The sequence below is a fragment of the Hippopotamus amphibius genome, chromosome 6 (genome assembly GCF_030028045.1).
Source record: "Hippopotamus amphibius kiboko isolate mHipAmp2 chromosome 6, mHipAmp2.hap2, whole genome shotgun sequence".
NCBI classification, from domain to species: domain Eukaryota; kingdom Metazoa; phylum Chordata; class Mammalia; order Artiodactyla; family Hippopotamidae; genus Hippopotamus; species Hippopotamus amphibius.
This window is the reverse complement of record NC_080191.1, coordinates 75503233-75529627: the sequence shown is the minus strand read 5'-3', so window position 1 is coordinate 75529627 and position 26395 is coordinate 75503233. Positions and strand designations below refer to the sequence as shown.

At 36.8% G+C, this 26395-nt stretch overlaps 1 protein-coding gene across 2 annotated transcripts in view; it reads left to right on the top strand.

The window, feature by feature from the left end:
• RNGTT (RNA guanylyltransferase and 5'-phosphatase) overlaps nucleotides 1-26395 on the top strand; it is a 219499-nt gene that overhangs the window by 87672 nt on the left and 105432 nt on the right. The gene's annotated exons all lie outside the window — the stretch shown is intronic.

Here is a 26395-nt window from a genome sequence, read left to right as displayed (position 1 = left end):
AGTAGTGGGATTACTGGATCACATGGTAGTTCTATTTTTAGCTTTTTAAGGAACCTCCAAACTGTTTTCCATAGTGGCTGTATCAACTTACATTCCCACCAACAGTGCAGGAGAGTTCCCTTTTCTCCACACCCTCTCCAGCATTTATTGCTTCTAGGGTTTTTGATTATGGCCATTCTGACCGATATGAAGTGATACCTCATTGTGGCTTTGACTTGCATTTCTCTAATGATTAGTGATGTTGAGCAGCTTTTCATGTGTTTGTTGGCTGTCTGTATGTCTTCTTTGAAGAAATGTCTATTTAGGTCTTCCGCCCATTTGTGGATTGGGTTATTTGCTTTTTTGGTATTAAGCTGCATGAGCTGCTTATATATTTTGGAGATTAATCCTTTGTCCGTTGCTTCGAGGACTCGATTTTTTTACTTAACAATTTCTCTTGAGTCCCCTTGCCCCAGTTCTGGTACATGGAAATCTCCTTCAATCTGTTTTTCATAGATGCACAGATTCCCATCTTATCATTGTACTGTAATTTACTTAACTAATCCATAGTCATAGACATTTGGGTTGTTTGCAGCCTGTTGATAGGTGTTTGTTTTGCATACGGATATCCAGTTGTTTCTGTCACCAAATATTGAAGAGGTGGTCCTTTTTTTCATGAATTTCTTTTGTATCTTTGTAAAAAATAATTTGTCATGTATATGTGGAGCTATTGCTAGATGCTCTGTTCTATGCCTTTGATCTGTTTTATCTGTCTTTGTGGTAGTACTGTCTGGATCACTTTTGTTTATAATAAATCTTGAAATCAGGCAGACTTAATCTTCCAACTTTGTACTTCTTTTTTGAAGTTGTTTTGTTTTTTTGGGCTCTTCTAGGTCTTTGCATTTTCATCGAATTCTCTTGCTCCATTTTGTTCTTTTTTATAATTATTTTTCAGTTGATTCTCTTGGATTTTCTGGGTATCCAGTCATACTAGGTGTAAATTGACATTGTTTTACCCTTTAGATTTTTCATACGTTAATTTTTTTCTCGTCTAATTCAGTTATAGACAAGTACAATTTTAAGTTGTAGTAATAGTTATAGAGATCCTTGTCTTGTTCCTGATTTGAGTGGGGATGCTTCTAGTATTTCTTTAAAGTATAGTATATTGTCTTTGAGTCTGAAATCTATTTTATCAGATTAAACAATTGTATGTTTGGTTCTATTTTACTGAGTCATTTTACTTTTAATCAAGAATAGATGTTCAGTGTTGTCAAATGGCTTTTTATCTACTACAGATAGAATTTTTTTTTCCCCTGCTTAGATTTGTTTATTTTGTGAATTAAATGGAAATAATGTCTTAACACTGAAGCTTTCTTTTGTACCTGGGATAAGTCCTACTTAGTCTTAGTATATTATTATTATTAATTTATTTTTTGAAAAGACTATTTTTTTAAAGCAGTTTTAGGTTCACAACAAAATTGAAAGGAAGGTACAGAGACTTTTCATCTGCCTCCTGCCACCACACACTCATAGCCATCTTCTTTGGTAAACACCCCATTTTTTCTTTAATATGACTAAGCCTGAACTTGGATTATCTACCATTTGCAAAGTTCTGTTTCTGCTAAGTTATTTCTACTAAGTTGTTTTCCTTCATTTCCTGGTTGTCTTCCTCTCTCTACTCCATTGCAGGTAGTATGGTAGTGTTCCTTGCAGGGTTGTATGTAGTTAGGATTTAGTCAAAGACCATGCAAGAAATCGTTCTTGAATGATTTTAGGAAATTATGCTTGATTAAAAAAATAAGCAAGACTCCATCTTCCTCTTTCATCTCACACACTCAAAAAAAAAAAAAAAAAAAAAAAGAAAGGAAAGGAAAGGAAAAAGAAAAAAAGACCTAATAATCTCTTAAAAGTTTCTAGCAATAAATTTATTGCTTTTCTCTACTTGGAATCATTTGACTTTCTCATATCCAGTTTGACTGCTTCATTAAGATTCTGTGGAAAATATTTTTACAATGATTTGTTTATTACTGTTTTGAAAGTAAAATATTTGCTATGTAGGATGAAAAATTAGTAAATGTGAACATCTCTTCTCTAATAACTATTGAAAGGATTAAACAGAAAATCACAAAACCTGTGTATTTTTTTTTTGTTTTTTTTTTTACTATATTTAATTTTTGAAGGGCATATACTCATCTAGTTTAATAAGGATTTTATAAATACTCATCTATTATTTTCTTGCATGCTTTGCTAGATAGGTATGTATTTCATCTGGCATTCAGATTTATTTTCTAGGTAATGCCTTACTTTTCTCTCTTTTCTTATTTTATCCTTAAATATAAATTTATAGTTCTTAAGTGTTTGTCTAAGACTAGTAGTTCATAAAGAAAATCTAGCCATAAGGTGTGTTATTTATAAATACAAGTGTTATGTGACTTTAATAGTGTATTGTTTGTATCATAGTAAAAGAAAAAGTACCTTTGAGAGTTTGTTATTGCAACTGTGGTTGAAGAGAAGAAAAAACTTTTGCTTAAATGTGAAGAACTACTCTTCACACATAGAGGTTTTCAATGATTATGCCTAATTTTTTTATGTAATTACAGATATAATGGTGAGACTATTTTGCTTTAAAGGCAGATGCCAGATGAAATGAGGCTAACTTTATGTATATTCATATTTCTGGTGCTCAGTTTTGTATTCTCTCGTCTAATAGTATGTCGTTCATCATTGAAATTGAATATGGCCTGATGGATCCTTTCAGTCTCATTCATTTACCATTTCAGAGGAGAATTTAAGAAAATCACAGTACTGCATAATAAAGAGAACCCTTAATTGCTTTTGTATTGCGAGCTTCAAGATTTATTGTCCCAGGAAACTTCTTTTGGGGTAGTAAATCTTGTTCACTGAAACATGAAGAAATCATTTTATCTGGTGCCAAATATATTTAAAACATTTCTATGGACTCACAATTGTAATATGGGGAAATTTCTATATGTTTCCTCAGTATAGCAGCTTACATTTTTTTTTTCTTTTTTTGCAATTAACATTCAGGAGATAGTATTAGTAGATTCAGAAGAAAAAAAGAATTATTGACTTATAAAGTGATTAGGAGGCAGTTTCTTTCCTGATAGATTAAGTATTCTAACCAACTGTGGTTGTGAATTTACTACAGGTTAACAAAGGCACAGGATTGACTTATTACACAAGTGTTTTCAAATTCAACTGAACACTTTTTCTGAAGTGTGTAACTCTCATCAGTGCGAGTGAATACTTCGGTATTGTCTGACTTATAGTTTTATTAGAATTTTAAAATGAAAGACTGAAGTTAAATAATAGCTTTTGCCCTTTCCAGTTGCATAGAAAATTGAGTGAACCTTTGATTGTTGAAATGATAGAGAGTGCTTAGTTTCAGCACAAGAGTTTATTTATTTTTATTTTATTTTATTTTTTTTATGTATTTGGCTGTGGCTTACAAGATCTTAGTTCCCCAACCAGGGATTGAACCCATGCCCTTTGCAGTGAAAGTGTGTAGTCCTAACCACTGGACTGCCAGGAGATTCCCACATGAATTGAAAAGTAGCTTTTATAGTACATCTTTTCTTTCCCCCTAAAGAAAAAAAAATTCACTACCCTCATCACATTGTTTGAAGAGTAGATAATTAACAATTCCATACTTTCTTAAAATCTGCAATATGTTTCAATTCTCCTCCAAGAACTGAAAAGATGATTATAAATTAGAATGGACTTTGAGACATGGTTGTGAAAATGTAATCTTTTGGAGTGGGTTAGGAAAACCAGGGACATCCATTTTTTAGTTAGATTGGATTTCTTGGTTATTGAATACACATCTAGTCATTTTTATACCCCAGACAGAGCCAATCTTACCAAAAGTAAAATATTAAAAAAGTGTGTCATTGTTGAAGGATTGCAATGAAATTTTAAAATAATTTGTAAAATTTCTAGGAGAATGGACTTGGGGCTCCTTATTTTATGTGCTTTACTACTTACAGCAGTAGTAAATATGTTTGAATGTATATTGTATAATATTTAGTCATAGAATATTTAATCTGTGGTGATGACTTCACAGGGTACAGATGACGTATTGAAGAGCTTGATTTGATTGTAGAGTCACAGAGTAACTAATCCTAACATGTGGCATAATCCTGTTATCTAAGTAATTGGGTATGGTTTTACAAATACTTGCAGAAGTCACCTTAGCGAAGCCTTAAACTCATCGGTTCTGGCATTCTTGCTAGGGCTTAAGATTCTGCAGACAAATACATGGGAACAAATCATATAATCATAGGTGTGCTTCTGGTGCATAGAGATCTTCCTTAACTTGTGATATGGTTACTGCCTGATAAACCCACTGTAAGTTGAAAATATAGTAAGGAAAAAATGCATTTAATAATCCAACCTACCAAACATCATAGCCTAGGCTAGCCTACCTTAAATGTGCTCAGAACATCTACATTAGCTTGCGATAGGACAGAATCATCCAACACAAAGCTTGATCATCCAACTTGATTATTTTGTAATCAAGTGTTGAATAGCTTATGTAATTTATATAGTACTGTTTCAAAAGTGAGAAGCAGAATGGCTGCGTCGGTACCTAACAGCTGTAAGTGTATGAGTTGTTTACTTTCATGATGACATGGCTGACCCGGAGCCACTGCCAGCATCACAAAAAGAGTATCATCCGTATTTTGCTAATCTGGGAAAAGGGGAAAAGCTCAGAATTCAAAACTCGAAGTACAGTTTCTAGTGAATGTGTATCACTTCTGTACTGTCGTACAGTTGAAAAATTGTAGAACCATTATAAGTTGGGGACTGTGGTATTTTGTTCTGCAGTTTTAAGTGATGAAATTTCAGAAGGTTATCAGAGAATTCTCTTGTTCACCCAGAACCATGTTTTCTGTACCTTGTTTTACCAAAGAAGATGCTACTAATTGTAAGACCATGCCCCTATTTTATGTACCACTGGATTAGAGAGACCTCTGCCAGTTAAAATATGCTATATCATCAGTTGTAAGATATGTACTGTTTTCAGAGATGTGAAAAAATATGGGCTGTTAAATAGGCAAGTGTATCTTTCTTGATAGAGAAACTGGATATTTTCTCCATGCTAGCTCATAAAATTGGTTCAAATAAACCAGGTATTTGAATAGATTAGGCTGAGATCAGACTATCTATTTGCTTTTTACTTTGTTTTCCACCAGGTGTGCCATCAATCTTGCTTACTTTGTTGAACATGTGTGGAGGATAGTGGGGTATTTAAATGAAGTTTGTATGAACACATGGAATGTGGCTATCGTTCGTATGATATGCAGAAGAAACACTTAAGAACAATGGTCATGGACTTCCTAGGTGGCGCAGTGGTAAAGAGTCTGCCTGCCAATGCAGGGGACACGGGTTCGAGCCCTGCCCTGGGAGGATTCCACATGCTGCGGAGTAACTAAGCCCATGCGCCACAACTATTGAGCCTGTGCTCTAGTGCCCGTGAGCCACAACTACTGAGCCCATGTGCCACAACTATTGGAGCCCACGCACCTAGGGCCCGTGCTCCACAACAAGAGAGGCCCCTACAGTGAGGAGCCTGTGCACCACAATGAAGAGTAGCCCCCACTCACAGCAACTAGAGAAAGCCCGTGTGCAGCAATGAAGACCCAAAGCAGCGAATAAAATAAATAAATATATTAAAAAAAAAACAAAAAACAATGGTCATACCCAGAGCAATGTTGTATAGCCAGTGTTTTCTGGGAAAGCAGTAGGTAATATTACAATAGAAGACCAGTGTAGAATATGGTTGACCCTTGAATTACACGGGGGTTAGGGCCTTGACCCTCTGTGGAGTTGAAAATTCCAGTGTAATTTTATAGTCGGCCCTCTGTATCCATGGTTCTACATCCTTGGATTCAAACAACCATGGGTCATATAGTACTGTAGTACATATTTATTGAAAGAAATCCACATAGACGTGGACCTGCAGGATGGTGGCACGCATGAAGAGAAGACCATGACCCAAGTGCTGAAGCCCTTGTTGTGAGTTTGATAGGTGGCATTGAAAAATTAGGGTTAAAGTTAGAGCAGCTGGTGGATAGAGGATTAGGAGTCTATACAAAAGTAAAAAGTAAAGTCTTAGAAATAGCTTTAAATTGCTATGAGAGTCTATTATCGGGATGGGAGTTATGTGGGACATGTGTTTATTAGTTGTGTGAGCTCTTTAAGCACCCCTTTTAGAACTCGCCCTTTTCTTTCTTTTTTTCTTTTGGTCTCTAAGTCTTTTTTTTTTAAGTGTACAATTTGATATATTTTTTTCTTATTCGTAATGTATATATAGCAATCCCAATCTTCCAATTCACCCCCCCACCGCTTTTCCCACTTGATGTCCATAGGTTTGTTCTCTGCATCTGTGTCTCTCTTTCTGCCTTGCAAACCGGTTGATTTGTACCATTTTTCTGTATTCCACATATATGTGTTAGTATATGATATTTGTTTTTCTCTCGGACTCACTTCACTCTGTATGACAGTCTCTGAGTCCATCCATGACTCTACAAATGTCCCAATTTCGTTCCTTTTTACAGCTGAGTAATACTTCATTGTATATATATGTACCACATCTTCTTTATCCATTCATCTGTTGATGGACATTTAGGTTGCTTCCATGTCCTGGCTATTGTAAACAGTGTTGCAGTGAACACTGGAGTGCATGTGTCTTTATGAATTATGGTGTTCTCTGGGTATATGCCCAGCAGTGGGATTGCTGGGTCATATGGTAGTTCTATTTTTAGTTTTGCAAGGAACCTCCATGCTGTTCTCCATAGTAGCTGTATCAATTTACATTCCCACCAACAGTGTGAGAGCGGTCCCTTTTCTTCACACCCTCTCCAGCATTTGCTGTTTGTAGATTTTCTGATCATGCCCATTCTGACCAGTGTGAGGTGATACCCCGTTGTAGTGTTGATTTGCATTTCTCTAATAATTAGTGATGTTGAGCAGCTTTTCATGTGCTTCTTGGCTATCCGTATGTCTTCTCTGGAGAAATGCCTATTTAGGTCCTCTGCCCATTTTTTGATTGGGTTGTTTGTTTTTTTGATATTGAGCTGCATGAATTGTTTATATATTTTGGAGATTAATCCTTTGTCTGTTGCTTCATTGGCAAATATTTTCTCCCATTCTGAGGGTTGTCTTCTTGTCTTGCTTATAGTTTCCTTTGCTGTGCAGAAGCTTTGAAGTTTCATTAGGTCCCACTTATTTATTTTTGTTTTTATTTCCATTACTTTAGGAGGTGGGTCAAAAAAGATGTTGCTGTGATTTATGTCAGAGAGTGTTCTTCCTGTGTTTTCCTCTAGGAGTTTTATAGCGTCTGGCCTTACATTTAGGTCTTTAATCCATTTTGAGTTTATTTTTGTGTATGGTGTTAGGGAGTAGAGCTTGCCCTTTTCATTCTCACTTCCTGAGGCTCTTTAATCCATAAGCCCCACCTTGCTTTCTCTGTATCTGTTAGTGTAATAGACTCTTCCTACTTCAAACCTTCCTCTTAATGTCCTTCTCTTTTCTATAATTCATTTGAAATGCTAAGAAGTCATTTTAGGAAAAAAAGATTTATATCACCCCCTTTATCTTCTAAAAGTTTATAAAAAATACACTTTTGGGGGATGCTTAAGGAAGAATAGTCCTCTCAGTATTAAATATCTGCTCTAGGTTAAAGGTGTTATAACAATGTATATTTCTGAATTAAAATCTTACAGTAATCTGCCATGTTTGTTGAATTATAAACCAAAAGAAAATAGGTTGAAGACATTAAAGGAATAGTATCACTATCTTTTTTTTTCTTTGTTAATTTCTCCAGGCTTTTTATTTTTTTTCTTTTTAAAAATAATTAATTAATTAATTTTTATTGGCTGTTGGGTCTTTGTTGCTGTGCATGGGCTTTTTCTAGTTGTGGCGAGCAGAGGCTACTCTTCATTGTGGTGCACGGGCTCCTCATTGTGGTGGCTTCTCATGTTGTTGAGCACAGGCTCTAGACGCATGGGCTTCAGTAGTTGCGGCATGTGGGCTCAATAGTTGTGGCTCACGGTCTCTAGAGCGCAGGCTCAATAGTTGTGGCGCACGGGCTTAGTTGCTCTGCGGCATGTGGTATCTTCCCGGACCAGGGATCGACCCCGTGTCCCCTGCATTGGCAGGCAGATTCTTAACTACTGTGCCACCTAGGAAGTCCTGCTATCTCTTTTGAACTCTTTATTGTGGATGTAATTTTACCCATCAACAAACAAATTTAACAGAAGTGTACTTTTCTTCTATTTACTGTGAACTTGAAAAAGGAAAAGAAAATGTCTGATTACATAAATGGTTTTGGAGATCTAAATAGGATTAAAAAAGAATGATTAAACTTTGCAAAATTATATTTATTACTGGTATTAGGGGAGACCACCTTAATTTTATTAAAATTATTCTCAGTGTGTATTTACCAAAATTATTTTCTCCTGTTGGTTAAGTTTCTTGCAGCACAGTGGCAAACAGCTTTAAGTTGTGTTATCATAAATATAATGAATTGGTTGCTAATTTCATAGCCTTATTTTGTCAATAAATGTGCATTAATCTTTAGGATGACTAGATTTGGCTCCACATGGGTGAAATAAAGTTAAGTTATGCTTCTGGGTAATCTGACACCTTGAGCTTATGTTCTTAATCTGTTGAGTTTTTAAATAATAGTATATTTGACTATGTTTTTAGGTGCTTAAATACAAGAACAATTAGGTGTGATACTTAACCTCACAGAGATTACATTTGAATAGAGGAAATTAAACTATTGTGTTAAATCATCTTACTTCTGTATAGACAGAATGTTTTAAAACTGATAGGTGGGGCTTCCTAGGTGGCGCAGTGGTTAAGAATCCGCCTGCCAATGCAGAGGTCACGGGTTCGATCCCAGCTCCAGGAAGATCCCACATGCCGCGGAGCAACTAAGCCCGTGTGCCACAAAAAAAAAAAAAAAAAAAAAAAAAAAAAAAAAAAAACTGATAGGTGGTGGGGGCACAGGTTGGGGAGATAGACTTGGATGGTGAAGGAGGGTAGAGATAGGATGAGTTAGTTATTGCTTATGTTCAGAAATAAACCTGAGAGTGTTTTTTTTTTTTTTCAAACAACCAGAGGGAAAAAAGTACTACTAACCCTTAATTTTGATGGAATGACCTGAAAAACCAAAGTGTAAAAGAACCAAGAATGTAGTAGTTTTTAGTCCTAGCTGTTTGAGGTGAGATAACTAACTCTACTAAATCCAGATGTATGGCATGAGGAGGAGGTTCAGAATACTTGGACGTTAATTTTTGCTGTCTGAGAAGACGGGAATTTAAGTGAAAGCCTTCGGTATGTTTAGGATTCCATTTAGGCATACTAGACCAGAGTTGTTTATGCTGTTGAATAGATGACCTCTGTAGTCTTGTTTGAAAATAATGAGAGAGTCTTCCCGAACTTGACCTGTAGGTGTTCCACACCCCGCCGCCCCAACCCCATCTTTTCCTGATTTCATCCAGGAAAAAGACACAAAGTTTTAAATATCCACATACCTGGGTCACCTTTTCTGAATCTTGGTTTATTGTCAATAAGTGTTTTATCAAGATGTAATTAGAATAAATTTTATTACTGATTCTAGGAGGTTCCCAAAGAGTTTTTTGAGTGTTATTTTCAGGTAGAGTCTTGAATGACTCATAGTTTTTTATACTTAAGAACAAGAGTAATAAATCCAGAATGATGATATTGTTGGTTTAAGTGCATTGCTTTTCTGATACCTAAAATCTGTTTTGCTTAGTCTTACCTCTGAAACCTATTACTTTTTTTCAAATACCCCATCATAAGCTATGGACTTCTTCTACTAGTTCTGTCCAATCCTTTTCCTCATTCACAAGGATTTTCCTTTCTTTCTCTCGTACCCTCTGCCTTTCTTTTTGTGTGTGCTTAGAATTCCTGATCTTAGCCTAGGAACTGAGTGTACATTTATGTCTGCGTACACTGTATACACATGTGTGCCCCCTGTGAGAAGGAGAGCATGGCTCACTAGGCTGGAGTAGGACGAGACCTTTCTGGGAGATTATATAGGTAGATGCAAAGAAGAGAGCTAGTAAGAAATTTAAGTTGGACATAGGAGGCTGATGACCGTACAATTAATGAAAGCAAGTGTTCTTTAAAAGTGTCATATAAATTGTAGTGAACCATGTAATTTCTTTGCTACATTAAATTGTTGATAAATGAGTAACCATAAGTACAGGAAATAATACCACTGTAACAGAGGTATAACATATTTTGCTGTTTTGTTCTTGAAATATATACATTTTTTTGAAGTCTAGTTGATTCATAATATTGTGACTTGAAGTATTTTATACAGTAGTCTAGATATAAATCTTAGGTCCTATTTTTATATGATTTTGAACTTTCTGTACTGTCTTAAAATTGATATAAAGAATAAGGGAAACGTTATATGCTCCTTGTACTGTGGAAAACAAAGTTTATTTCTTAAAGTCTCGTTCCATTTTCCTGGTACTTTATTAGATAAATTCCATTTGGTATCCCAGTATGGGTTGTCCTGGTCCAGAGATATTCAGTGTATATTCAAAGTCTGCTGTGTGGTGGCTGACTGGGTACTTTACACTTACCTGACAGGGAAACTATGGTGTCATTCTATAGTCTGCCACTTCTTCAGTAGCCTCTTGGCAGTAATGTCCAACAGGGGAAGTCAGATGCTTTCCTGCTGGAGGGGTATGGCTTTGAGGATAATTTAAATTGTATCAACTAGAAAAAGCTTAAGCCAGCTTTTCCCTTCCTAGTCTGCTAATGGAAAGCACCTAGCCACCCACCTTGCCTGATTGCTCGAAGCGACCTCTGAAGTCTGAATTACTTGACCAGAAGTCAGGTAGTAGGCTCTGGGGAGGGAGCACTGAATCCAGAATGCTAGACCACTAGAGAGTCCTCAGCCACAGGGAACACTCACTGCAGAGGATTCCTACAGAGCCTTCTATCAGAGTCTAAGACCTGGCTTCGCCCAGCTGTCTGCAGCTGTCAGCGCTGGATACCTCACACCAAACTACAAGCAAGACAGGAACACAAACCCACCCATCAGCACACAGACTACCTAAAGTCATATTAAGCTCACAGATACCCTAAAACACACCACCTGACATGGTCGCCCTGCTCATCAGAGAGAAAAGACTCAGATCCACACACCAGACAGCAGGCACCATACCCTCCCACCAGGAAGCCTACTGAAGACACTGGACCAACCCTACCACAGGGGGCAGATAGAAGAAACAAGAGGAATTACTACTAGGCAGCATAGGGAAAGGAGACAGCAGATACTATAAATAAGACAAAATGAGAAAACAAAGAAACCCCTTGCAGGCAAAGGAGCAAGATAAAAACCCACAAGACCAACCAAATGAAGAGGAGATAGGCAAATTGCCTGAAAAAGAATTCAGAGTAATGATAGTAAAGATGATCCAAAATCTCGAAAACAAAATAGAGAAAATACAAGAATCATTTAATAAGGACCAGAAGAACTAAAGAGCAAGCAGACAGCAATGAACAACACAATAACTGAAATTAAAAATACTCTAGAGGGTATAAACAGCAGGATAACTGAGGCAGAAGAACGAGTAAGTGAGTAGGAAGATAAAATGGTGGAAATAACTGCCACAGAGCAGGAAAAAGAAAAAAGAATAAAAAGAATGGAAGACAGTCTCAGAGACCTCAGGGACAACATTAAGTGCACCAACATTAAAATCATAGGCATCTCAGAAGAAGAAAAACAGAAAGGGTCTGAGAAAATATTTGAAGAGGTTATAGTGGAAAACTTCCCCAACATGGGAAAGGAAATAATAAGTCCAAAGAACAGAAAGCCCCATTCAGAATAAACTCAAGGAGAAATACACCGAGGCACACATTAATTAAAATAACAAAAATTAAACACAAAGAAAAAATATTAAAAGCAGCAAGAGAAAAGCATCAAATAACATGTAAGGGAAAACCCATAAGGAAAACAGCTGATCTCTCTGCAGAAACTGCAGGCCAGAAGGGAGTGGCAGGATATACTGAATGTCTTGAAAGAGAAAAACCTAAAACCAAGAATACTCTACCTAGCAAGAATCTCATTCAGATTTGATGGAGAAATCAAAAGCTTTACAGACAAGCAAAATTTAAGAGAATTCGCACCACCAAACCAGCCTTACAACAATTGCTAAAGGAACTCGTCTAGGCAGGAAACACAAGAGAAGGAAGATACCTACAGAAACAAACCCAAAACAATTAAGAAAATGGTAATAGGAACATACATGTCAATAATTCCCTTCAGAGTAAATGGATCAAATGCTCCAACCAAAAGACACAGACTGGCTGAATGGATATAAAAACAAGACCCTTCTATATGCTGTCTGCAAGAAACCCACTTCAGACCTAGGGACACATACAGACTGAAAGTAAGAGGATGGAAAAAGATATTCCACGTAAATGAAAGTCAGAAGAAAGCTGGAGTAGCGATACTCATATCAGACAAATTAGACTTTAAAGTAAAGACTATTACAAGAGACAAGGAAGGACACTATGTAATGATCAAGGGATCCATCCAAGAAGATATAACAATTGTAAATATCTATGCACCCAACATGGGAGCACCTCAATACGTAAGGCAAATGCTAACAGCCATCAAAGGGGAAATCGGCAGTAACACAATAATAATAGGAGACTTTAACACCCCACTTACACCAATGGATAGATTATCCACACAGAAAATAAATAAAGACACATAAGCTTTAAATGACACATTAGCCCATCTCGACTTAATTGATATTTATAGGACATTCCATCCAGAAAGTACAGAATACACTTTCTTCGTAAGTGCACATGGAAGATTCTCCAGGATAGATCACGTCTTGGGTCACAAATCAAGCCTCGGTAAATTCAAGAAAATCGAAATCGTATCAAGCATCTTCTCCAACCACAACACCATGAAACTAGATATTAATTACATGAAAAAAACTATAACAAATACAAACACATGGAGGTTAAACAATATGTTATTAAACAACCAAGAAATCACTGAAGAAATCAAAGAGGAAATAAAAAAATACCTAGAAACAAATGACAATGAAAATACAATGACCCAAAACCTATGGGGCTCAGCAAAAGCGGTTCTAAGAGGGAAGTTTATAGCAATACAGTCCTACCTCAAGAAACAAGAAAAAGATCGAATAAACAACCTAACCTTGCACCTAAAACAATTAGAGAAAGAAGAACAAAAAAACCCCAAAGTGAGCAGAAGGAAAGAAATCATGAAGATAGGATCAGAAATAAATGAAAAAGAAATGAAGGGAACAATAGCAAAGATCAGTAAAACTAAAAGCTGGTTCTTTGAGAAGATAAACAAAATTGATAAACCATTAGCCAGACTCAAGAGGACAAAAAGGGAGAAGATGCAAATCAACAGAATTAGAAATGAAAAAGGAGAAATAACAACTGACACTGCAGAAATACAAAAGATCCTGAGAGACTACTACAAGCAACTATATGCCAATAAATTGGATAACCTGGAAGAAAAATGGATAACTTCTTAGAAAAGTACAATCTTCCAAACTGAACCAGGATGAAATAGAAACTATGAACAGACCAATCACAAGTACTGAAATTGAGGCAGTGATTAAAAATCTCCCAACCAACAAAAGCCCAGGGCCAGAAGGCTTCACAGGCAAATTCTATCTAACATTCAGAGAAGAGCTAACACCTATCCTTCTCAAACTCTTCCAAAATATAGCAGAAGGAGGAACACTTCCAAACTCATTCTATGAGGCCACCATCACCTTGATACCAAAACCAGGCAAAGATGTTACAAAAAAAGAACATTACAGGCTGATATCACTGATGAACATAGATGCAGAAATCCTCCACAAAATACTAACCAACAGAATCCAACAGCACATTAAAAAGATCATAAACCATGATCAACTAGAGTTTATCCCTGGGATGCAAGGATTCTTCAATATATGCAAATCATTCAGTGTGATACATCATATTAACAAATTGAAGGATAAAAACCATATAATCATCTCAATAGACGCAGAAAAACCTTTTGACAAAATTTACATCCATTTATGATAAAAACTCTTTAGAAAATGGGCACAGAAGGAAATTTCCTCAGCATAATAAAAGCCGTATATGACAAACCAACAGCCAACATCATTCTAAATGCTGAAAAGCTGAAAGCATTCCCTCTAAGGACAGGAACAAGACAAGGGTACCCACTGTCACCACTGTTATTCAACAGAGTTTTGGAAGTTTTAGCCCCAGCAATCAGAGAAGAAAACGAAATAAAAGGAATACAAATTGGAAGAGAAGTAAAATTGTCACTCTTTGCCGATGACACGATATTATACATAGAAAACCCTAAAGATGCTACCAGAAAGCTGGTAGCACTAATTGATGAATTTAGTAAAGTAGCAGGATACAAAATTAATGCACAGAAATCTCTAGCATTCCTATACACTAACAACAAAAAAGCAGAAAGAGAAATTAGGGAAACTCTCCCATTTACCATTGCAACCAAAAGAATAAAATACCTAGGAATAAACCTGCCTAAGCAGGCAAAAGACCTGTATGCAGAAAACTATAAGACACTGATGAAAGAAATCAATGATGATACAAACAGATATAGAGACATACCATGTTCTTAGATTGGAAGAATCAACATTGTGAAAATGACTATCCTACCAAAGGCAATTTACAGATTCGACGCAATCCCTATCAAATTACTAATGGCATTTTTTACAGAACTAGAACAAGAAATCTTACGATTTGTTTAGAAATGCAAAAGACCCCAAATATCAAGCAATCTTGAGAAGGAAGATGGAGTTGGTGGAATTAGGCTTCCTGACTTCAAACTATACTACAAGGCTACAGTGATCAAGACAGTATGGTACTGGCACAAAAACAAAAATGTAGATCAATGGAACAGAATAGAGAGCCCAGTGGTAAACCCATGCATATATGGGCACCTTATCTTTGACAAAGGAGGCAAGGATATACAATGGAAAAAAGACAGCCTCTTCAATAAGTGGAGCATGGAAAATTGGACAGCTGCATGTAAAAGAATGAAATTAGAACAATTCCTACCACCATACACAAAAATAAACTCGAAATGAATTAAAGACCTAAATGTAAGGTCAGACACTGTAAAACTCCTAGAGGAAAACATAGGCAGAACACTCTATGACATACATCAAAGCAAGATCCTTTTTGCCCCACCTCCTAGAATAATGGAAATAAAAGCAAAAATAAACAAATGGGACCTAATGAGACTTAAAAGCTTTTGCAGAGCAAAAGAAACCATAAGCAAGACAAGAAGACAACCCTCAGAATGGGAGAAAATATTTGTCAGTGAAGCAATGGACAAAGGATTACTCTCCAAAATATACAAGCAGCTCATGCAGCTTAATACCATAAAAGCAAATAACCCAACCCAAAAATGCGTGGCCAACCTAAATAGACATTTCTTCAAAGAAGACCTGCAGATGGCTAACAAACACATGAAAAGATGCTCAACATCACTAATCATTAGAGAAATGCAAGTCAAAGCCACAGTGAGATATCACCTCAAACCGGTCAGAGTGGCCATCATTACAAAATGTAGAAACAATAAATGCTGGAGAGGGTGTGGAGAAAAGGGAACCCTCCTGCACTGTTGGTCGGCATGTAGATTGGTGCAATCACTATGGAAAACAGTTTGGGAGGTTCCTTAAAAAACGAAAAATGAAACTACCACATGACCCAACAATCCCACTACTGTGCATATACCCAGAGAAAACCATAATCCAAAAAGAAACATGTACCATAATGTTCATTGCAGCACTATTTACAATAGCCAGGACGTGGAGGCAACCTAAATGCCCATCAACAGATGAATGGATAAAGAAGATGTGGCACATATATACAATGGAATATTACTCAGCCATAAAAAGAATTGAAATGGAGTTATTTGTAATGAGGTGGATAGACCTAGAGACTGTCATACAGAGTGAAGTAAGCCAGAAAGAGAAAAACAAATACCGTATGCTAACTTATATATGGAATCTAAAAAAATGGTACTGATGAACCCAGTGACAGGGCTAGAATAAACATGCAGATGAAGAGAATGGACTTGAGGACATGGGGTGGGGTGCAGTGTGAAGGGGAAGCTGGGACGAAGTGAGAGAGCAGCATTGACCTGTATACAGTACCAGGTGTAAAATAGATAGCTAGTGGGAAGTTGTTGCATAACATAGGGAGATAAACTCGATGATAAGTGATGACTTAAGAGGGCTGGGATAGGGAGGGCCGGAGGGTGTCGCGGGAGGGAGGGAATGTGGGGATATGTGTATAAATACAGCTGATTCACTTTGGTGTACCTCAAAAACTGGCACAAGAGTGTAAAGCAATTATATTCCAATAAAGAACTTAAAAAATAAAAAGCAATTGTATCAACTACAGAAATACAGTGACAAAATCTTACTGTAGTCAATTCAGGCCAACTGCATAGTCCCCACAAGACTGCCCTTACTTAGATACTGGGTGCAAGTTTGGGGGTCCCCAGCTCCACCTTCACTTCAGGCCTGCTGGTTACAAATTTTGGGGTCCCCCAGGGACTTCATCAGGTTTGATAATTTTCTAGGAGGCCTTAGAACTCAGAAAAGCACTATGTTTATCATTACAGTTTTACTGTAATGAAAGGATACAAATTAAAACCAGGCAAAGGAAGAGCCTAAGCCTAGTAGGACAAAATCTGGGAGTGGCCCAGATGGGAAGCTTCTGGTTGTCTTCTCTTCAGGGAGTCATGGACCATGTTACCTACTCCTGGCTAAGATGTGTCACCATTCTCAGAGTATTGCCAACCAGGAAAGCTCCCCCGAGCCTTTGGTGTCTAGAGTTTATATTGCAGATCAGTGACACACATGGCTGACCTTTAGTAAGTGCTCAGTCTCTCCCAGAGGTTCAGGCTAATACATTTAGTCTCCAGTTCCAGAAGTGGTATGGCATGCTTCAAAGCCCCCAGCATAAATCATATTGTTAGACTTTCCAGTGGCAAACCCTCCAGGCAAGCAAAGATGCTTTTGTCAGGCAGGACATTCCAAGGGTCTAAAGATCACCTCCCAGTAGCACAGGGCAAAGGCCAGACCTCTTTTTGGGTGAAGTTAATTCTTCAGTACACACCTGTTCAAACAGAGGGTGTATTTTTCAACAAGATCTATTGTTCTGCAGTTTACCATATTGCTCTTTGTTTGAAAGTCTTAAATTATATTTTACAAATAAATTTGATTTCCCTTTATGCTCAAATTGTAAATATTTAATCTCTTCTTTGGTTTCTTTATCTAATTTTTGTCCCTTTTCTTGTGACAGTCAGACCAGCCACCTATGTAGTTTGATTTTATTTTTATTGCGTTACTTACGTGTTGATGGCTATGTATCCATTCTATCCTTGCATTCCTTCCAAGAGTGCTTAATATTCTTCCAAAAGTAGTAGGTCATGCTTTTCTATATATTCACCTATACTTCATACCAGCTGCAATCTGATAAACATCCTGGAAAACATTTAGGAGAGGTTGCCCTGAAAAAAAAAAAAAAGTTAAAAACCAGGCTAAGGAAACTTGGGACTGTAGGCAGTGAGGAGCATTCAAAAATTTTTCCATGTGACTGTGGCACAACAAATTGTTTTAGAAAGTTAGTTCTAGTAGTAGTGAATAGAAGTAGTCTGGAGAGAGGAAGTTAACCTACAATCAAGACCAGTTAAGACCCTGTTACTGTTTTTCCCACTGGAGATTATGAAGGTAGTAAGGGATGGTTTGTGAGAAAGTTATTAACTGTAAATGATGATTGTAGCTTTGTAAAAAAAAAACTTACCCCTTTAATAATGTGTGTATGCATTAGAGCAACAGCTTTTAAATGTCTCTTAAATTTTTTTAAGTAATTTATTTATTTTATTGGCACATGGGTTCAATAGTTCTGGCACACGGGCTCTAAAGCACAGGCTCAATAGTTGTGGCACACAGACTTAGTTGCTCTGCGGCATGTGGGATCTTCCTGGAGCAGGGATCAAACCCGTGTCCCCTGCACTGGCAGGCGGATTCTCAACCACTGCGCCACCTAGGAAGCCCCCTCTTAATTTTTTTTATGTTTTCATTTTATACAGCTTCTTGGGTTAATACATTCCATGTGTTTTCTGCCTGACCTGTACTCATCAACTTGTTTTTTTTATCAGTCCTATCACTGTGCTATTCACTTTTTTTTTTAAGATTTATTTATTAATTTATTTTTGACTGCATTGAGTCTTCGTTGCTGTGCGCGGGCTTTCTCTAGTTGTGGCGAGCGGGGGCTACTCTTTGTTGAGTTGTGTGGGCTTCTGATTGTTGTGACTTCTCTTGTTGCAGAGCATGGGCTCTAGGCGCATGGGCTTCAGTAGTTGCAGTGGGTGAGCTCAGTAGTTGTGGCACACGGGCTCTAGAGCACAGGTTCAGTAGTTGTGGCGCACGGGCTTAGTTGCTCTGTGGCATGTGGGATCTTCCTGGACCAGGGATCGAACCCGTGTCCCCTGCATTGGCAGGTGGATTCTTAAGCACTGTGCCCCCAGGGAAGTCCCTATTCACTTTATTTTTATTTAGCACATGCTCATTGAAGTGAGAGCTTACTCTGTACCAAATTACTGTAATATGAAGATACAGTGATAATAAGATGTGATTCCTGACCTCAGAAAGCCCACAGCTTGATTTGGTAGTCAGACAATTAAATAGGAAATGTGATGGAGGGGAGCACTGGATGCTATGGGGGTATGTTGATGGAGTATATAGCCTTGACTAGAAATTAGGAGATTTCTGGGAATGTGACAATCTAGTTTAGAAAAGCCATCAAGAACATGGACTCTGGAGCCAGAATGATTTTGGACTTTAATTCTTTGCTTTGTGACTTTGGGCAAGTTCTAAGCTTCACCTTTAAAAAGGGGATAATAATGGTCCCTAACTTCATAAAATTGTTATGAGGCCAAAATGAGTTAATGCAGTTATCTCTCAGTATCTGCAGGCGATTGGTTCCAGGACCCCTGTGATGCCAAAATCCTGGATGTTTAAGTCCTTTATATAAAATGGTGTAGTACCATCGGCCCTCTGTATCTGCAGGTTCCACATCTGTGGATACAGAGAGCCAACTGTATATGTAAAATGCTTAGAGCAGTGCCTGGCATGTGGTGTTGTATGTGTTACCCCTTCCTTCTGCTCCTTCTGTTCTTCTCATCTTTTTTTTTTTTTTCCCATGGATAATTAGTACTCAGTAAACATTTGAATAAAACCATGGATGATAGATGAAATGATATTTGCTTTTCTATTCTCTCAGAAGTCTTTAAACATCTCTATTAAAAGCACTTACCATGTAATGACTATTTTATGTGTATTTAGATCCATTTTAACCAGAAGTCGTAAACTGGTGGCCCCAGAAAGATTACGCTTATATGAAACTTTAAAAATATTGAGTTTATTTGTAGATGAAGTTATACTCTCTAGTTTGTCATAGTTTTCACTGGTCCCTTTTATCTTATACTCAGTCTGGTTCAGGTTCATGGCCTGGTACCTATAAGCGTTTTGAGTTTGGGACCCCCCACACTAGATCTACCCTTCCAGGATAGAAACTGATCTATTTTAAATCTCAAACACTTGATAGTGTGGCTGTCAGTTATCAGCACTAAACGAATGTTTGTTGAGTGAACGAATGATGCCTCAATTATGAGATTAAAAAGAAAAACTGGGAATCTGGCAAAAAGAACTTTGATTGTTCCGTGAGGATGAGTTGACTTCTACTTTGTGAAATTATGAGGGAATTTTGGTAGAAATAAGACTAATAACCACTAAAAAAATAAACTGTATTTCCTAGAGAAATTTTGCTTTTAGATTTTCAAGTGGGATTCACTAGAATTATTATGCTTAATTTTATTTTATTATTTTTTTAAACTTTTAAAATATATTTATTTATTTAATCATTTACTTCTTTATTGGCTGCATTGGGTCTTTGGTGCTGCACATGGGCTTTCTCTAGTTGTGGAGAGCGGGGGCTACTCATCGTTGCAGTGTGCAGGCTTCTCATTGCAGTGGCTTCTCTTGTTGTGGAGCAGGGCTCTAGGTACGTGGGCTTTAGTAGCTGTGACACATGGGCTCAGTAGTTGTGACTCGTGGGCTCTAGAGCACAGGCTCAGTAGTTGTGGTGCACAGGCTTAGTTGCTGCACGGCATGTGGGATCTTCCCGGACCAGAGATTCCCGTGTCCCCTGCATTGGCAGGAAGATTCTTAACCACTGCACCACCAGGGAAGTCCCTATGCTTAATTTTAGTTGCAATAATACAGGTTAATGAAAAGCCAGTGATAATATTCCAGAAGCTATTTATGTTTTAATTAGCTAGCTTTAATGATATTGTTGTGTAGGCATCATTGGTAAAAAAAATAGAAAGTAAATCATAGTTATTAAAAGATGATATTGGCTTTTTGATGAGCAGGAAAGATGAGTTTTATAGAGTGATTTTGTGCTGATTAGAGGAGTATTTAGGGTACAGAAGCATTGAATAACCTTTACTTACATTAGGAGTTATACTTTGAGAATGAAAAAGAATAAATAGTAATATCCAAGTGAGTGGAAGGTGTCATTTTTGGGGATTGGTAAAACTAAACCTTCAACTTTAGGAGAATTATGAAAGCACATTTAAAAAAGTCAGCAGATAGAAGCTACTATATTGAGTATCCTTAGGAAATCAGTTGAGGCTCTTTGGGGAATATCTACTCAGAAAATATCTGATGTGAGTAGAATAGTCCAGAGTAGAAAGGTGAAGATAGTTTATCCTTTTATTGTTTAAGAAAAGAATGTTATTTTTCTGTACTGTGATAAATTGATGTTGCCAGTTTGCATTCCCAATTACATTGCAGATTCATTTCCTTCTTCATTGTAGTCTTAGGCTATTATTTTGCTTATTTCTGAAAGGTTCCTTTCTACGCTTTGTAACTTTACTGTTTCTCTTTTGTTTCTCATGTTTCTAATTTCAAGCCCTTTTGCATTATCTCTCTCTGCTTATGCATTTATAATGATTTGGTTTCCAATTACTTCATGATTCATAGACATATAAAGTATCAATTCAGAGTCAATCACCTGGTATAACCTTTGTCAGTTCCACCAGACTTTGGTCAATGGAAAGTTACATGCCTTCTGCAGAGTATTCAGGTAATGAGATTATATTCATAGGTAAGCAAATTTAAATCTTATAAGTAAAAGTTTATAAAATACTATCATGCTTTATTAATAACTATTTGATATGTTATGTCTACTGTTTTAACTTTCATCTAATTATCTTCTGATTTTATCTGGTGGAAAATAATCAAGAAAATTGTAGTTCTGGAACAGTATATCCTAGGATCTTTCCATGAGCTTGGGCACATTGAGGGTGGTATGGCCATAGACATCCTAGGATCTTTAGGATAATTCACCACATACTCCTCCTAAAAGCTTCTCCAAGGTTTTGTAATTAAATATTTTTAAAGTAAGATATCTTTAAAAATTTTTTTGCCAGAAGTGTTTTAAAAACATCTTGGGTAATTTAAGTAGAACTGTGTTTCTGAAGAAAAACTGATAAAGAGAAATGGCTATTTACATCATTGCCTTTGATAATTTTACCGTTAAATTAAAATTAAGGTGGTATTTAGGCATATGGCCCTAGGTTTATATTGTCATTAGATCCGCAGTATCCCTAATGCTAACTGGGTTTCTGGCATTGGTAGGCAGTCAGGAAATCTCTTCCTAATGAATGCTGGATGAAATTTTGTTTTTATTGAGGTGTTATTGTCTAACACATTATCTAAGAAAAACTTATTAGCTCTTCTTACATAAGAATACAAGTGCAACTCATAAGTTTTACTTAAAATATAGAAGAGGGGAAAAAACAGACTAGTTTAAAAGTATGACATTTTATCTTGGAATATAATATCAGAGACAAAAGGATACCAAAGTGAGTTTTAAAATTATCTGGTATTTAAGTTATTAAAATAAAACCTAACCTTTCCAAGCATGCTATTTTAAGTATTTTCAGCCTCTTTTTGACTTTTTGATAACTATTCCTCATTCCCTAGAAGCTGTGCCTGATTTAAACTCTTTTCTCAAAGACTTGTCATCATTCTTGCTGAACTCAGCTTTTCTGTGTTTAGTTTGCTCCACTTGTAACCCTGGCTTCCCCATTTCTTTGAAGTTTTCATCTCAGTGACTTTCTTCTGATTTAGTCACTTTGACCTTGGCAGCTTATCCTTGGCTATTACTCTTACTTTAATATTTTAAATTTAGACGTATTGCTTTCTAACCACAACTTCCATCTTTAAAAACTTGTGAGATGCTTCATCAAGACATTTCATCAGCTTCTCCGCCATTTGTGAGCCATAGATGTTCCTTCTTCAACTATGTCTGGGTCTTGGTCTTAGTAGGATTGGTATTCTTCATTGGGGTACAGTCTCAGCCCAAGTGGCTCCATCTGTGACCTAAACTCTCTAGGGTTGCCCTTAGTTTCTTAAGGAGGAAGTTGACATCACTTATTTGTGACCTTCTTTTCTAATTAGTCATTTAGTACAATAAATTTTCCTGTGACAGACTTTAGCTTCATCTGTCACATACCCATCTACTGTGAATATCTATGGTCATTTTCATTGTTTGAAGTACTTCAAAAATTTCCTTTTGATTTCTTTCTCTTTATTCATGGGTTATTTAGAAGTATGTTATTAAGCTTCAAAACATCGGGGGATTTTCCAGATATCTTTCTCTTACTGATAATTATTTCACTGTGGTGAGGGAGCATACTTTGTATGACTGACTTATAAATGTGTTGTATGCACTCGGAAAAGAAGAGTATTTTCTCCTCTTGTTGGGTGCAGTGTTCTGTATAGTGCCAAGTAGGTCAGGTTGTTTTGTTGTTGTTATAGTCTTCTATGTTCATACTGATTTCCTGTCTAGGTGTTGTAAGTATTTTTAAGACATCTTTAACCTTGCTCTTTGATTCCTAGTTCTGTGCCCCACCCCCATGCCCACCACCCAGACATCTCCCTTTTTTCCTTTTTGTATTTCAGTTGGAAAAAGGGCTGCATTCTTTTCTTCTTCAAGTTCAGTGAGTCTTTCCTTTGTTATTTCCAGTCTGCAGAAAATCCCTTTGATTGTCATTCCCATTGATTAGCATTCTTTTCTTTGATACCATATTTTTATTTCTTGCATTTTCATTTCTTATTTTTTTATTATTATTATTTTCAACTCTGCTGAAATTCCACATTTGCTCATGCATTTTTTTCACCTTTTCCTTTAAAATGTTAAGGTTTTTTTTTTTTTCAATAAATTTATTTATTTATTTTATTGGCTGTGTTGGGTCTTTTTTGCTGTGCACAGGCTTTCTTTAGTTGCAGTGAGGGCTACTCTTCCTTGTGGTGTGCGGACTCCTTGTTGCCGTGGCTTCTCTTGTTGTGGAGCATGGGCTCTAGGCGCGTGGGCTTCAGTAGTTGCAGCACATGGGCTCAATAGTTGTGGCTTATGGGCTCTAAAGCACAGGCTCAATAGTTGTGGCACACAGGCTTAGTTGCTCCACAGCGTGTGGGATCTTCCTGGAGCAGGGATCCAACCTGTGTCCCTTGCATTGGCAGGCGGATTCTTAACCACTGTGCCACCTAGGAAGCCCTAAGGTCATTTTAAAGTCTTTTCTAATTCCAAAATATGGGCCATCCCTGTGTCTTGTTCTATTGACTGCCTTGTCTATTGAATGTAGGTCATTTTTTTCTTGCTTTGTATGTGTGTGTGATAATTTTTTATTGGATGCTGGGCAATTTTTTCTGTATGAACAGTAGATACTGAGGTAAATATCTTTGCGCTGAGTAATGGGTATACCTCACCTTTCAGTTTAATAAGCTTCATTTGTGGGAGGTAGGGTTAGTGGTTAAATAATCTGTTCTGTATTTGAGATAGGTTTGTATTGCTGTATGGTTATCTTCAGAGCTCCAAAGACTTCAGATACCTTAAGCAGATGACTTTTGTTACTTGAGCTTGTTGAGAGGCCTGGAGTATAAAATGGGTTTTCTCCAGTGTTCCTGCTTCACTTGTAGCTTTCAGTGGGTTCTGCTTGCCTATACCATGTAGTGGTCTGTTTTTGTGTTCTTGCACTCTCCCCCACATGTAATCGACTGTTGTCACTCAGTGCCTGACTTGTGGGGACTGTGGCGCTTTCTTAGTTTTCCCCCTCAAGCCTTGGTATTAAGCAGACTCTAAGTACCGGAGTCTCAGGGATGGGTTTCCCCTTAGTGGGCTGACCTTTCCCTCTTGGCAGCCAAATTTTGCCTTGCATAGGTGGGATGTTTTGGCAGGAGCAAGTTTTTCTGCTTTTTATCAATGTAATATCCTTGGACCAAAGCTGTTTCTGGACCCTTGTGTAGCTGCAGATGGCTTTACCCTCAGATGGCCTTTACTTTCCTATCAGGAAGGGTCTGGAAAGGATTTTATGTCTGTTTGCAACTAAGGTGAGGCTTTTTCATCTTTCTTGTCCTGCCCCGTCTTTCCTGTGAATCCTGACAGAAACCTGGGGAATAGAGCTAGTGAGTAGGTTGGATTCCTCTTGTGTTTGGGGCTTCTAGGGATTCTAAACTGTTAGACTAACCCACACTTGGTTTTTAAGAATTGATCAAACTTTCAGTTTTTCTGAAGGTACCCACTTTTATGGCTGCTGCTTTTTCCTCTTGTGCTGTTCCAAAGGTGAATGTGTTCATGTGTCTCATCTTTCTTCGGAGGAACTGGGATTCAGTTTACCTGGTTTCCTGGAGACCTCAGCCCTCTAATGGCCTTAACAAATGCTATGATTTTATAGACTGTCTGCTTTTTAAATATTTATTATCAGGTTAGACAAATTTAAATTGTAAGTAAAAGTGCAACTTTCCTGTAAACCAGCTTTTTGAAGATAACCTTAAAAGTGCTGAACACTTTCAGGATAGTGAATACAGACCTAAAGAATGGGTGGGGGACGGGAGGGAAACTTTGCTACTGTTATTCAGTTGGTACTTGTAGCTTGAGATAACATCTGTAGTGACAGTCTCATGTGTAATTTGAAGTATGTTGCAACTCAGAGACAGCAGTGAAAATAATGGAAGTGTGTTAAGTGACTTTAAGTATTGGCTCTAACGATAATGACACTGATTATATAGAGGATGCTCATAACAAGCTTGGATAAATTTTCTTTAAAGAATTATGACTGGAGAAAAGAAATATTTTAAATTTAACATATATTTACATATCTGATTTCTAATATGAATAAAAAGTGAATTACATAAATTTGTTATATTAATTAACAAAATTTTTAGATTTTATCTTTATCCCTCCACCTCAAGAATTTTACCTCCTTTTGTTTGTATCTTATTCATTAGTACATGCTACAATACATTTAAAGTCTGTAAGTTATAAATGATGATTGGAGGACCTATATATGTGGGCAGTTTCAGTAATCTTTGGGGTATTTATTTTAGAGAGTCAGAGACTTTCTTTGGTTGTTTCCTTATTTTTAATTAAAGTCTGATTGAAATCTGTTCCAAGTGATTTTACTTTTTTATCTGTCTGGCTTGAAGCTAGTCACTTAGTTGCTGATGCTCTGAGTATCCTTTTCTGGCGAAGAGAATAATGTAAAATTCAAACTTATAGAGAGAGAGAACCAATCACAACACTTTATAGTAGGTCTTTAATATATGATAGGTGATTTTGTAAATGTGTTAAGAAAGAAATATTGTCTAGAGTTATCAACAAGGAGTAAAACGAGTGAAAACAAGGAATATTTCCTCTTTTGACCATTAGAAAAGTTTCATAGTCCCTTAAATTCTCTGATTCTTAAAAAGCTAGAGTAAAATAAAAAAGGAAGTTACTTTCATTTCTGCAGCAGGTAACATCATGTTATCTAGAGTCTTGCCAATACTATACTTTATACTGTTTACTTTATATATACTTTATCTACAGGGATGATCCAGTATATGAATTGGAAAAAGATGGTCTAAGAATGGAAGAGCTTTGATTAGTTGCCATAAATGGTGTACCTACAATAAAAAAAAAAAAATTGTTTAACTTTTAAACAGTGTTTTTTAAAAAGATGATTGTGGCATTTTGTTTTCATTGCTTCATTCCTCAGCAGGATTTGTGCTATGAATTTAGTAAGTTACCTTTTCTTACATGATGAAGTACAAGAAGTATCAATGTTATACATTTTTTTCTTTTTTGAACCTTGACCCATCATTAGTTCATTATAAGAAATCAGTATTTTTCATCCATATTGAATTTTTACTTCGGCAAATTTCCTCCTCAGGTGGCTAGGTCATTTAAACCTGTGAAT